Raw genomic sequence first — 10,878 nt, 5'->3', positions numbered from 1 at the left:
TGGTCAGGTCACATTGACCAGCGTGGTGAAGTATGGTCAGTCCACATTGACCAGCGTGGTGAAGTATGGTCAGTACACATTGACCAGCGTGGTGATGTATGGTCAGTACACATTGACCAGCGTGGTGAAGTATGGTCAGTACACATTGACCAGCGTGGTGAAGTATGGTCAGTACACATTGACCAGCGTGGTGAAGTATGGTCAGTACACATTGACCAGCGTGGTGAAGTATGGTCAGTACACATTGACCAGCGTGGTGAAGTATGGTCAGTTCCCATTGACCAGCGTGGTGAAGTATGGTCAGGTCACATTGACCAGCGTGAAGTATGGTCAGTACACATTGACCAGCGTGGTGAAGTATGGTCAGTACACATTGACCAGCGTGGTGATGTATGGTCAGTACACATTGACCAGCGTGGTGAAGTATGGTCAGTACACATTGACCAGCGTGGTGATGTATGGTCAGTACACATTGACCAGCGTGGTGAAGTATGGTCAGTACACATTGACCAGCGTGGTGAAGTATGGTCAGTACACATTGACCAGCGTGGTGAAGTATGGTCAGTTCCCATTGACCAGCGTGGTGAAGTATGGTCAGGTCACATTGACCAGCGTGAAGTATGGTCAGTACACATTGACCAGCGTGGTGAAGTATGGTCAGTACACATTGACCAGCGTGGTGAAGTATGGTCAGTACACATTGACCAGCGTGGTGAAGTATGGTCAGTTCCCATTGACCAGCGTGGTGAAGTATGGTCAGGTCACATTGACCAGCGTGAAGTATGGTCAGTACACATTGACCAGCGTGGTGAAGTATGGTCAGTACACATTGACCAGAGTGGTGAAGTATGGTCAGGTCACATTGACCAGCGTGGTGAAGTATGGTCAGTCCACATTGACCAGCGTGGTGAAGTATGGTCAGGTCGCAATGACCAGCGTGGTGAAGTATGGTCAGTACACATTGACCAGGGTGGTGAAGTATGGTCAGTACACATTGACCAGCGTGGTGAAGTATGGTCAGTCCACATTGACCAGCGTGGTGAAGTATGGTCAGTACACATTGACCAGCGTGGTGAAGTATTGTCAGTACACATTGACCAGCGTGGTGAAGTATGGTCAGTTCACATTGACCAGCGTGGTGAAGTATGGTCAGTACACATTGACCAGCGTGGTGATGTATGGTCAGTACACATTGACCAGCGTGGTGAAGTATGGTCAGTACACATTGACCAGCGTGGTGAAGTATGGTCAGTACACATTGACCAGCGTGGTGAAGTATGGTCAGTTCCCATTGACCAGCGTGGTGAAGTATGGTCAGGTCACATTGACCAGCGTGAAGTATGGTCAGTACACATTGACCAGCGTGGTGAAGTATGGTCAGTACACATTGACCAGCGTGGTGAAGTATGGTCAGTACACATTGACCAGCGTGGTGAAGTATGGTCAGTTCCCATTGACCAGCGTGGTGAAGTATGGTCAGGTCACATTGACCAGCGTGAAGTATGGTCAGTACACATTGACCAGCGTGGTGAAGTATGGTCAGTACACATTGACCAGAGTGGTGAAGTATGGTCAGGTCACATTGACCAGCGTGGTGAAGTATGGTCAGTCCACATTGACCAGCGTGGTGAAGTATGGTCAGGTCGCAATGACCAGCGTGGTGAAGTATGGTCAGTACACATTGACCAGGGTGGTGAAGTATGGTCAGTACACATTGACCAGGGTGGTGAAGTATGGTCAGTACACATTGACCAGCGTGGTGAAGTATGGTCAGTACACATTGACCAGCGTGGTGAAGTATGGTCAGTACACATTGACCAGCGTGGTGAAGTGTGGTCAGTAAACATTGACCAGCGTGGTGAAGTATGGTCAGTCCACATTGACCAGCGTGGTGAAGTATGGTCAGGTCGCATTGACCAGCGTGGTGAAGTATGGTCAGTACACATTGACCAGCGTGGTGAAGTATGGTCAGTACACATTGACCAGCGTGGTGAAGTATGGTCAGTCCACATTGACCAGCGTGGTGAAGTATGGTCAGTACACATTGACCAGGGTGGTGAAGTATGGTCAGTACACATTGACCAGCGTGGTGAAGTATGGTCAGTATACATTGACCAGCGTGGTGAAGTATGGTCAGTACACATTGACCAGCGTGGTGAAGTATGGTCAGTCCACATTGACCAGCGTGGTGAAGTATGGTCAGTACACATTGACCAGGGTGGTGAAGTATGGTCAGTACACATTGACCAGCGTGGTGAAGTATGGTCAGTACACATTGACCAGGGTGGTGAAGTATGGTCAGTACACATTGACCAGGGTGGTGAAGTATGGTCAGTACACATTGACCAGCGTGGTGAAGTATGGTCAGTCCACATTGACCAGCGTGGTGAAGTATGGTCAGTCCACATTGACCAGCGTGGTGAAGTATGGTCAGTCCACATTGACCAGCGTGGTGAAGTATGGTCAGGTCGCATTGACCAGCGTGGTGAAGTACGGTCAGGTCACATTGACCAGGGTGGTGAAGTATGGTCAGTACACATTGACCAGCCTGGTGAAGTATGGTCAGTACACATTGACCAGCCTGGTGAAGTATGGTCAGTATACATTGACCAGAGTGGTGAAGTATAGTCAGTACACATTGACCAGCGTGGTGAAGTATGGTCAGTACACATTGACCAGCGTGGTGAAGTATGGTCAGTACACATTGACCAGCGTGGTGAAGTATGGTCAGTACACATTGACCAGCGTGGTGAAGTGTGGTCAGTAAACATTGACCAGCGTGGTGAAGTATGGTCAGTCCACATTGACCAGCGTGGTGAAGTATGGTCAGGTCGCATTGACCAGCGTGGTGAAGTATGGTCAGTATACATTGACCAGCGTGGTGAAGTATGGTCAGTTCACATTGACCAGCGTGGTGAAGTATGGTCAGGTCACATTGACCAGCGTGGTGAAGTATGGTCAGTACACATTGACCAGCGTTGTGAAGTATGGTCAAGCAAATCGCTCCTCAACCTCTCACCGGGAGACTAGCATGATGTTTTGTGTTTCTCACTCGTGATGGGACTTTGTAGTATGAACGTTAAGATGTATAAGGGGCACCGAGGAGTGATCAATAAGTTCTGAATTACTCATTGGTTTTGTCGGTAAAGTCACGTATGTAGAAATACAATAAAATTATATTAAAACAAAAAAACCACAATCACGACGTTTCGATCACAACGCAAGCGATCTTCATCAGGTGTCAAGAACAAATCGCGGAGGTAAATACAGCAAAAAGATGAGAGACGAGAATTCAACAAACCTGAAAAACCATTATGTGAAGCACATCCAGTCAGGCCAACGACACAGTTAGACACTTCCAGGCGGACCACGAATTACAGAAGAGTGTTACATTTCGTGTTCAACCTTTGGATTGCACATACCACCTGATGAAGATCGCTTGCGTTGTGATCGAAACGTCGTGATTGTTTTGATTTAAAGCTTTCGTGACTGCAGTAATTCATATTCTTAGCTCTTTTGGTAAAGTCACGTTGAAGGGAAACAATATTGTTTATATATTATATATATTATTATTTTATTGTTTCCCTTCAACGTGACTTTACCGAAAGAGTTAAGAATGTGATTGTTTTTTTGTTTTTATATAATTTTATTGTATTTCTACATACGTGACTTTACCGAAAAAAACAATGAGTAATTTTATGCAGTCACGAAAGCTTTAATGCTTTATTAAGTTCTGAATTGTCCCGTAGTAAGGTAGGGGCAACTGATGAGGGGTTGACAGCTGCGCCATCGAGAGGGAATCTTGATGGTGACGGTGTTTGTTTTTGTGGGTGAAGGACGCCAGTGGGAGAGCCTCGCCATGGACACGTCAGGTGACGAACTTGGCCGTGGTGGCAGCAGCAGCAAGGCCGCTTCTGACAGCCGGTGATGGCTCTGTGGTGATCGTGATGGGGTTGGTGCTGGTGGTGATTGTGAGGGTGGTAGTGATGGGTGGTGATCGTGATGGGTGGTGATCGTAATGATTGTGGTAATGGTGGTGATCGTGAGGGTGGTTATTGTGAGGGTGGTTATCGTGATGGGGTTGGTGGTGATCATGATGATGGTAGTGATGGTTGGGGATCGTTATGGTGATTGTGAGGGTGGTAGTGAGGGTGGTGATCGTGAGGGTAGTTATTGTGAGGGTGGTAGTGATGGTGGTTATCGTGATGGGGTTGGTGGTGATCATGATGATGGTAGTGATGGTTGGGGATCGTTATGGTGATTGTGAGGGTGGTAGTGAGGGTGGTGACCATGAGGGTCGTGGTGATGGTGTTGATTGTGACGCTGGTGGTGGTGATTGTGAGTGTGGTGGTGATCGTGAGGGTGATGGTCGTGATCGTGATGATGGTGGTGATCGTGATGATGGTGGTGATCGTGATGGTGATGATGTTCATGACGATGGTGCACGTGATGGGGATGGTTATGATGGCGATTGTGGTCATTAGGGCCATAGAAAGTAATAGACGACGGTTAGGCAATACAAAAAAAGATGTATTCCTGACCAGGGAGTATACATTTTGTGAAGTATAATTAACTTTTCAGGGAGTATAATCTCCAAAAGTTTTGCACTATTGGACATTGTGCTCCCTAGTTGGATCGTATTCTCCCCGTACAGAAATTCACGATCACATTGTGCCTCGTACATTTTCTCTCCCACCTGTCACAATCCCAACACCAGGTACGATTCCAACACCAACTATGACCCTTCCACCCAATTATCTCCAGCCGCCGAGGAAGCCGTGACCCTGCTCTCAACCCCCTCAGGCAGGCCCACCTCTGACGATCTGACAAACGAGCTGGAAGCACTGGTGCAGGAGATTAACGATAAACGCGCCAGGGACTTGGAGATGTTGAACGAGTTCCAGAATTCGCTATTATTCGAGGTGAGAGGATGTTACTACGACCCAGGGTAGCCTTAATCTGGCTCTCTTGAGCCTCTGGGGCTTAACGCCTGGGTCCTTAGGCGCCCTCATTCTGGCTTTGAAACTGTGCGAAGGATTATGAAACAAGCCTCAGAGTTGTAACACTGAACCTGACAGGGAGCCTTCAGACCAAAATGTACGAGGTTCCATTTTCAGGAAACGGTTGGCAAAAATCATCAATGATGATTACATGTGAAAGAAATGCTGTATCTTTAAAAAAAAAAACAGACTCAAATCTGATGACTGATCTCCCTTTTGTACATTTTGGTAAGCAACTTCCGTTGAGATCTTAGAAGTCACCTTTCTTGAGGTGCGCTCTTCAGATACCCAGTGGTCGCTCATGGAACCCACGTAGCAACAAACTCGTTTTTTTTACCAGCTAGGCCAGGGTTGGGCAAATGTTTTGACTCACGGGCCACAGTGGGTTCTAAAATTTGACAGAGGGGCCGGGCCAGGAACAGATGGATGGAGTGTTTGTGTGAACTAAATATAAATGGCGTGTTAAAAATCATTACGTGAAAGGATTTGGCCTTTAACAGGTAGCAAAGCATTTATTTAGCAAAGCAATTTAACAAATTGCACGAACATAAGCAATGCAAAAACATAAATTTTGATTTAAAGCTTTCGTGACTTCAGTAATTCATATTATTAGCTCTTTCGGTAAGGCCACGTTGAAGGGAAACAACAAAATAATAAAATGTATATAACAATAAAAATTCTCACGACGTTTCGACCATAACACAAACGGTTGTCATCAGGTGTGTCGGTTTGCATGAATTAATTTATTTTTAAATATATATTTTATTATTTTATTGTTTCCCTTCAACGTGACTTTACCGAAAGAGCTAAGAATATGAAATACAAAAACGTGTCGTAACTCGGGGTCAAAGTGCGCCATCGAATGGGGAAACGGGGGCATTACAGGCGAAAGGTAAAATTTAATTTAATAATAATATTTGGACAAGTTCGGCGGGCCGGATTAAAAAGCCCAACGCGCCGTACTTTGCCCCCTCACGTTGGCTATTAGGCCACGTGACATCACGCACGTCATCTCTGTCTTGGGGGAGCTTGGCTGTCATCTCTTATCTCCAGCTATTTAACAACAAAAAAACACTCAGTGGGACACTCCAAGAGCATTTGACTTACAGCCCACCGGTTGCGCATTTACTTACCGTGACAATGTGCGTTTCCCTCAAGTTTAGTTCAAATAAATGTTTAACGAGGTGAGAACTCAAGGGACCAGGATAGTCTCATTATTCAAAATCGATCCCCCGAGTCCAAGGTTGACAAAAGAGTAAGCAACAAAGAAAGTACAGAAATTATCAAATAAAAAATCTGAAGAAAAACAACAGCCGCCATTCACCGCTCCGCCACTAACTGGTGGTAATGTCACCAAATAGCTTGCGCCTTTGAATCCATGGTGCTCGTTTCGAAGGCAAGAGGTCATTGGACAGGCCCAGATCATTGTGGGTTATCTGACCGAGGTAAATGGCAGATGCACGGCCTGTGATCCCCACTGTGCCAACTTGTGTGCTTTAGCCGCCCACTGCTCCACTCTTGAGCGTCGCTCCTCCACCCTACATTGATGCTTGCAGAGCGACTGCCTCCAACTGCCCAGTAGCATCCTTCATGAGCCTCCTCCACAGAGGCCGATCTTGACAACGCTGTTACCAATCCTTGGCAAGTCCAATCAGCTTTATATTCTCCTGTACCACAGCAGCCCCTGTGTTCTGTAGCTTGTACCATGACCATTCAGTCCCTTCTATCTGGCTAAACAGAAACTGATTGGGCATGCGGTGGCTGGGCATGTGGGCTATGTGACCCAGCTAACACACAGTCTAGCCTCATTGAGGAAGTCACTGGTGTGACTTTCTCCAGATCTTTCAAGAACATGTGAGTTCCTCACAACACAGCAGGGTGGATTGGAGGCAGGCCAGCCTGAATGTTTCAAACCGATGCAAAATGTTCCTTTAAATGTGTTCAGTTCCACGAAAACAAAACACGATCATATGAGGAATTGAAAACATTTCTCTCCATTATTGCTTGTAAAATTGCCCTTTCGCCCCCCCCTCCCCCCACTGTAGGTGTCACAGGTGTGCGATACTATCCGCTCCTCCATCATGTCACGTCACGAAGGCTACAATATCCGCTTGACCATCCAGTTTGGGGAAATGGCGACGGTGCTGCAACAAGCTCGACAACAAGAGGTAGCCCTCGCCACCTCGTGGCAAGCCCTGGACTCAATCATGCAGTTACAACAGAGGCCCTAGAGGGCGTCAGTAATGGTCGTGTCAGACATGAGCCCTGGGGTGTTTATTTACAGAGAGAAAAAGCAACGTTGGAAGTTCACAACGCCCATGGCGGATTAACAACGGATTTGTTGGTAATGTCACGTAAAATAGAAATAATAATAAAAGGAAATGAATAAAAATAAAACCTACGACGTTTCAATCGCAGCACAAGCGGCGATTGTCATCAGGGTTCATATTGGCCATGCCATGTTCTGAGTTCGTACCGGATTGAGGCTTCACTTGAGCCTAATGAGGTGCAGAGTAACGGGAAAAAACTGGCAGAGGAAAAAAAACCCTATAGAGGAATCGAGCCGGAGGACTCCACCATTTGTGGAGGTGCAGATGTGCGTGTTTGGCAGGGGTCTTACACGAGGCCAGCACTTGAAACATTCATATGCCAGGTTCCAAAACTGAAATACAAATTGTTGGCTAATCCTTCACGCACAACGCTCCTCCACACGTGGAATTATATCACATTTGTATAACATCTAAACATGATCCTGGCCCACTCAGTTTTTATAATTGTCAAGTGAAAGTTGATTTCCTGCTCAAATGTGCAATGATGTTGTGTTTACAGCCCTTATCCAGTGTTAGAAATGTCACATTTCAATGATGGGTGTGAGTCGACCCATAGGACAACCACTGTTTACTTCCCTACTTAGTGGTACTAATTGAATTGGCCCTTGAGGTCTCATAGGCTGAGTCAACCCCCAACCTTAGGATTTTATTGGTTTTTAATAAGCTATTAATTCCATAATTGGATGTTATAAATTTGAGCGCTTTTCAGATTTGTTGCATAGATAGTATGAGTTTTCAGATTTTAGTTAGACCTTTTCGGCAATGTTAATTGTAAAATGTTGTGAAATGTATTCTAATATATTCTTAGCTGTTACTGCAACTGCTTTTAAAATTGCTTTGTACTTGCTGTGCTTTCGTGATGTTTCATGAGTGCTGACCCAGGGCTCACTGAAATAAAATACATCGAGACTCTGGGCTTACACTTGGTTATAAAGTTAATACTGGTAGGAACCTCCTGGTTATTACACCACCAGCCCACAGGGGATTATTGTTGTGTCCGTCCGTCGTGCATCCAAAAATGGGAGGGGTGGGGCTGGGTGGAGAGGGTGGGGAGGGGAGGGGCTGGGTGGGGAGGGTGGGGAGGGAGGGGCTGGGTGGGGAGGGTGGGGAGGGAGAGGCTGAGTGGGGAGGGGCTGGTCACCCCGTGGTGCCCTTATAAAACTCAACGTTTAACCTACTCACGCCGGCTTGTGCCCGCCCTCACAGTCGGGCATATTGTGCTGAACACACCACGTGGTGGTGCCGCCGTTGTTGACCCTGGCCATTGACCGAGCAACTCAACGTTCCTACTACCAGCTCCCTCCGCAGGAGAACGTGTTATGTTATCTTATGGTTGTGCCTCTACGTGCCTTTGACCTTGCTTTACATACCCTTGAACTCTCTAAACATTGGGCCTCGCTCTTTGGCTCTTTAGGTAAAGTCACGTAGTAGGTATAAAATAAATTAAATCCGCGACGTTTCGGGCGCAACACAAGCGTCCGCCGTGAGGTGGGACAACCACAGCAAGAAAACAATTGCTGAAGTGGGCAAAAGGGCTGCTGTGACAAGAGGCTATGTAGGTAAGAGAGGGGGTGAGGAGCCAGGGAGGAGAGATAAAGAGTGGAGGGGGTGGAGTAGGGGCAGTGGAGTGCTGCAAGTGAGTCACATCTAGATTGGGTCTTGCGTTTCATTATCAAGTTACATTTTCCAAAAGCGCACCAACCTGCTCTCATCCGCTTATTTTGTAAGTTTGATCCCAGGCGGCCTTCAGTTATATGCGAGCCACTAATGGCGCTCAGGATGCGTTCTTGATAAACGGAACACTTCGTGAAACAGCGCTGTAGGAGGTCATCATAACGTGCTTCCAATGGAGATGCATTACCGAATGAGCATTAGTTTTCCTCTGACCAAATATGAGCACTTCATTGGGGTATCAGTACCCGCCTTAATTACGATACTGTGCACATGATAAATGTTTAGAGCATTTTATATATTTAAAACAAGTTCAATGGTTAAAGACGTAAGAGCTATGCCTGTACATGTGTAGTGGGTTCTTTAAGACGGCGTAGAGACGAATCGGTAGAGGCAACGCTTATTTATTACAAAGGTGCTTAACAATACAATGCAGCCTTCTACTTGAAGGGGTAACGGCCCCTTCACCCGCTGCTAGCTGAGGAGGTACGGCTTCGGTCTAACTCGCCCTATTCCTGGGCTAGGGTCTCGGGGTCCTCCAGCTAAGGGGGTCCTAGGGGAGGCTAGTCTGACCTGACCCAGCCAAGGTACAGGTCTCGACCACTGGCCACACGGGACCCGTCCCTGATAAGCCACCCACACAGACACACACTCACCTAGCCACCCACACACTCAGTCACTCACTCACCTAGCCACCCACACACTCAGTCACTCACTCACCTAGCCACCCACACAGACACAGTCACTCACCTAGCCACCCACACACTCAGTCACTCACTCACCTAGCCACCCACACACTCAGTCACTCACTCACCTAGCCACCCACACACAGTCACTCACCTAGCCACCCACACACTCAGTCACTCACTCACCTAGCCACACACACACAGTCACTCATTCACTCACTCACCTAGCCACCCACAGTCACTCACTCACCTAGCCACCCACACAGACACACAGTCACTCGCCTAGCCACCCACACACTCAGTCACTCACCTAGCCACCCACACAGTCACTCACCTAGCCACCCACACACTCAGTCACTCACCTAGCCACACACACACAGTCACTCATTCACTCACTCACCTAGCCACCCACAGTCACTCACTCACCTAGCCACCCACACACTCAGTCACTCATTCACTCACTCACCTAGCCACCCACACACTCAGTCACTCACTCACCTAGCCACCCACACACACAGTCACTCACCTAGCCACACACTCACTCACCTAGCCACCCACACACTCACTCATTCACTCACTCACCTAGCTACCCACACAGTCACTCACTCACCTAGCCACCCACACAGTCACCTAGCCACGCACACAGTCACTCACTCACCTAGCCACCCACACACTCAGTCACTCATTCACTCACTCACCTAGCCACCCACACACTCAGTCACTCACTCACCTAGCCACCCACACACACAGTCACTCACCTAGCCACACACTCACTCACCTAGCCACCCACACACTCACTCATTCACTCACTCACCTAGCTACCCACACAGTCACTCACTCACCTAGCCACACACTCACTCACCTAGCCACCCACACACTCACTCATTCACTCACTCACCTAGCTACCCACACAGTCACTCACTCACCTAGCCACCCACACAGTCACCTAGCCACGCACACAGTCACTCACTCACCTAGCCACCCACACACTCACTCACTCACCTAGCCACCCACACAGTCACTCACCTAGCCACCCACACACTCAGTCACCCACTCACCTAGCCACCCACACACTCAGTCACTCACTCACCTAGCCACCCACACAGACACAGTCACTCACCTAGCCACCCACACACTCAGTCACTCACTCACCTAGCCACCCACACACTCAGTCACTCACTCACCTAGCCA

This window comes from Petromyzon marinus, unplaced genomic scaffold, assembly GCF_048934315.1.
Source record: "Petromyzon marinus isolate PM22_M1 ecotype Great Lakes invasive population unplaced genomic scaffold, UKy_Petmar_22M1.pri1.0 PM_G_Scaffold_56, whole genome shotgun sequence".
NCBI lineage: Eukaryota > Metazoa > Chordata > Hyperoartia > Petromyzontiformes > Petromyzontidae > Petromyzon > Petromyzon marinus.
This window is presented reverse-complemented; position numbering follows the sequence as displayed.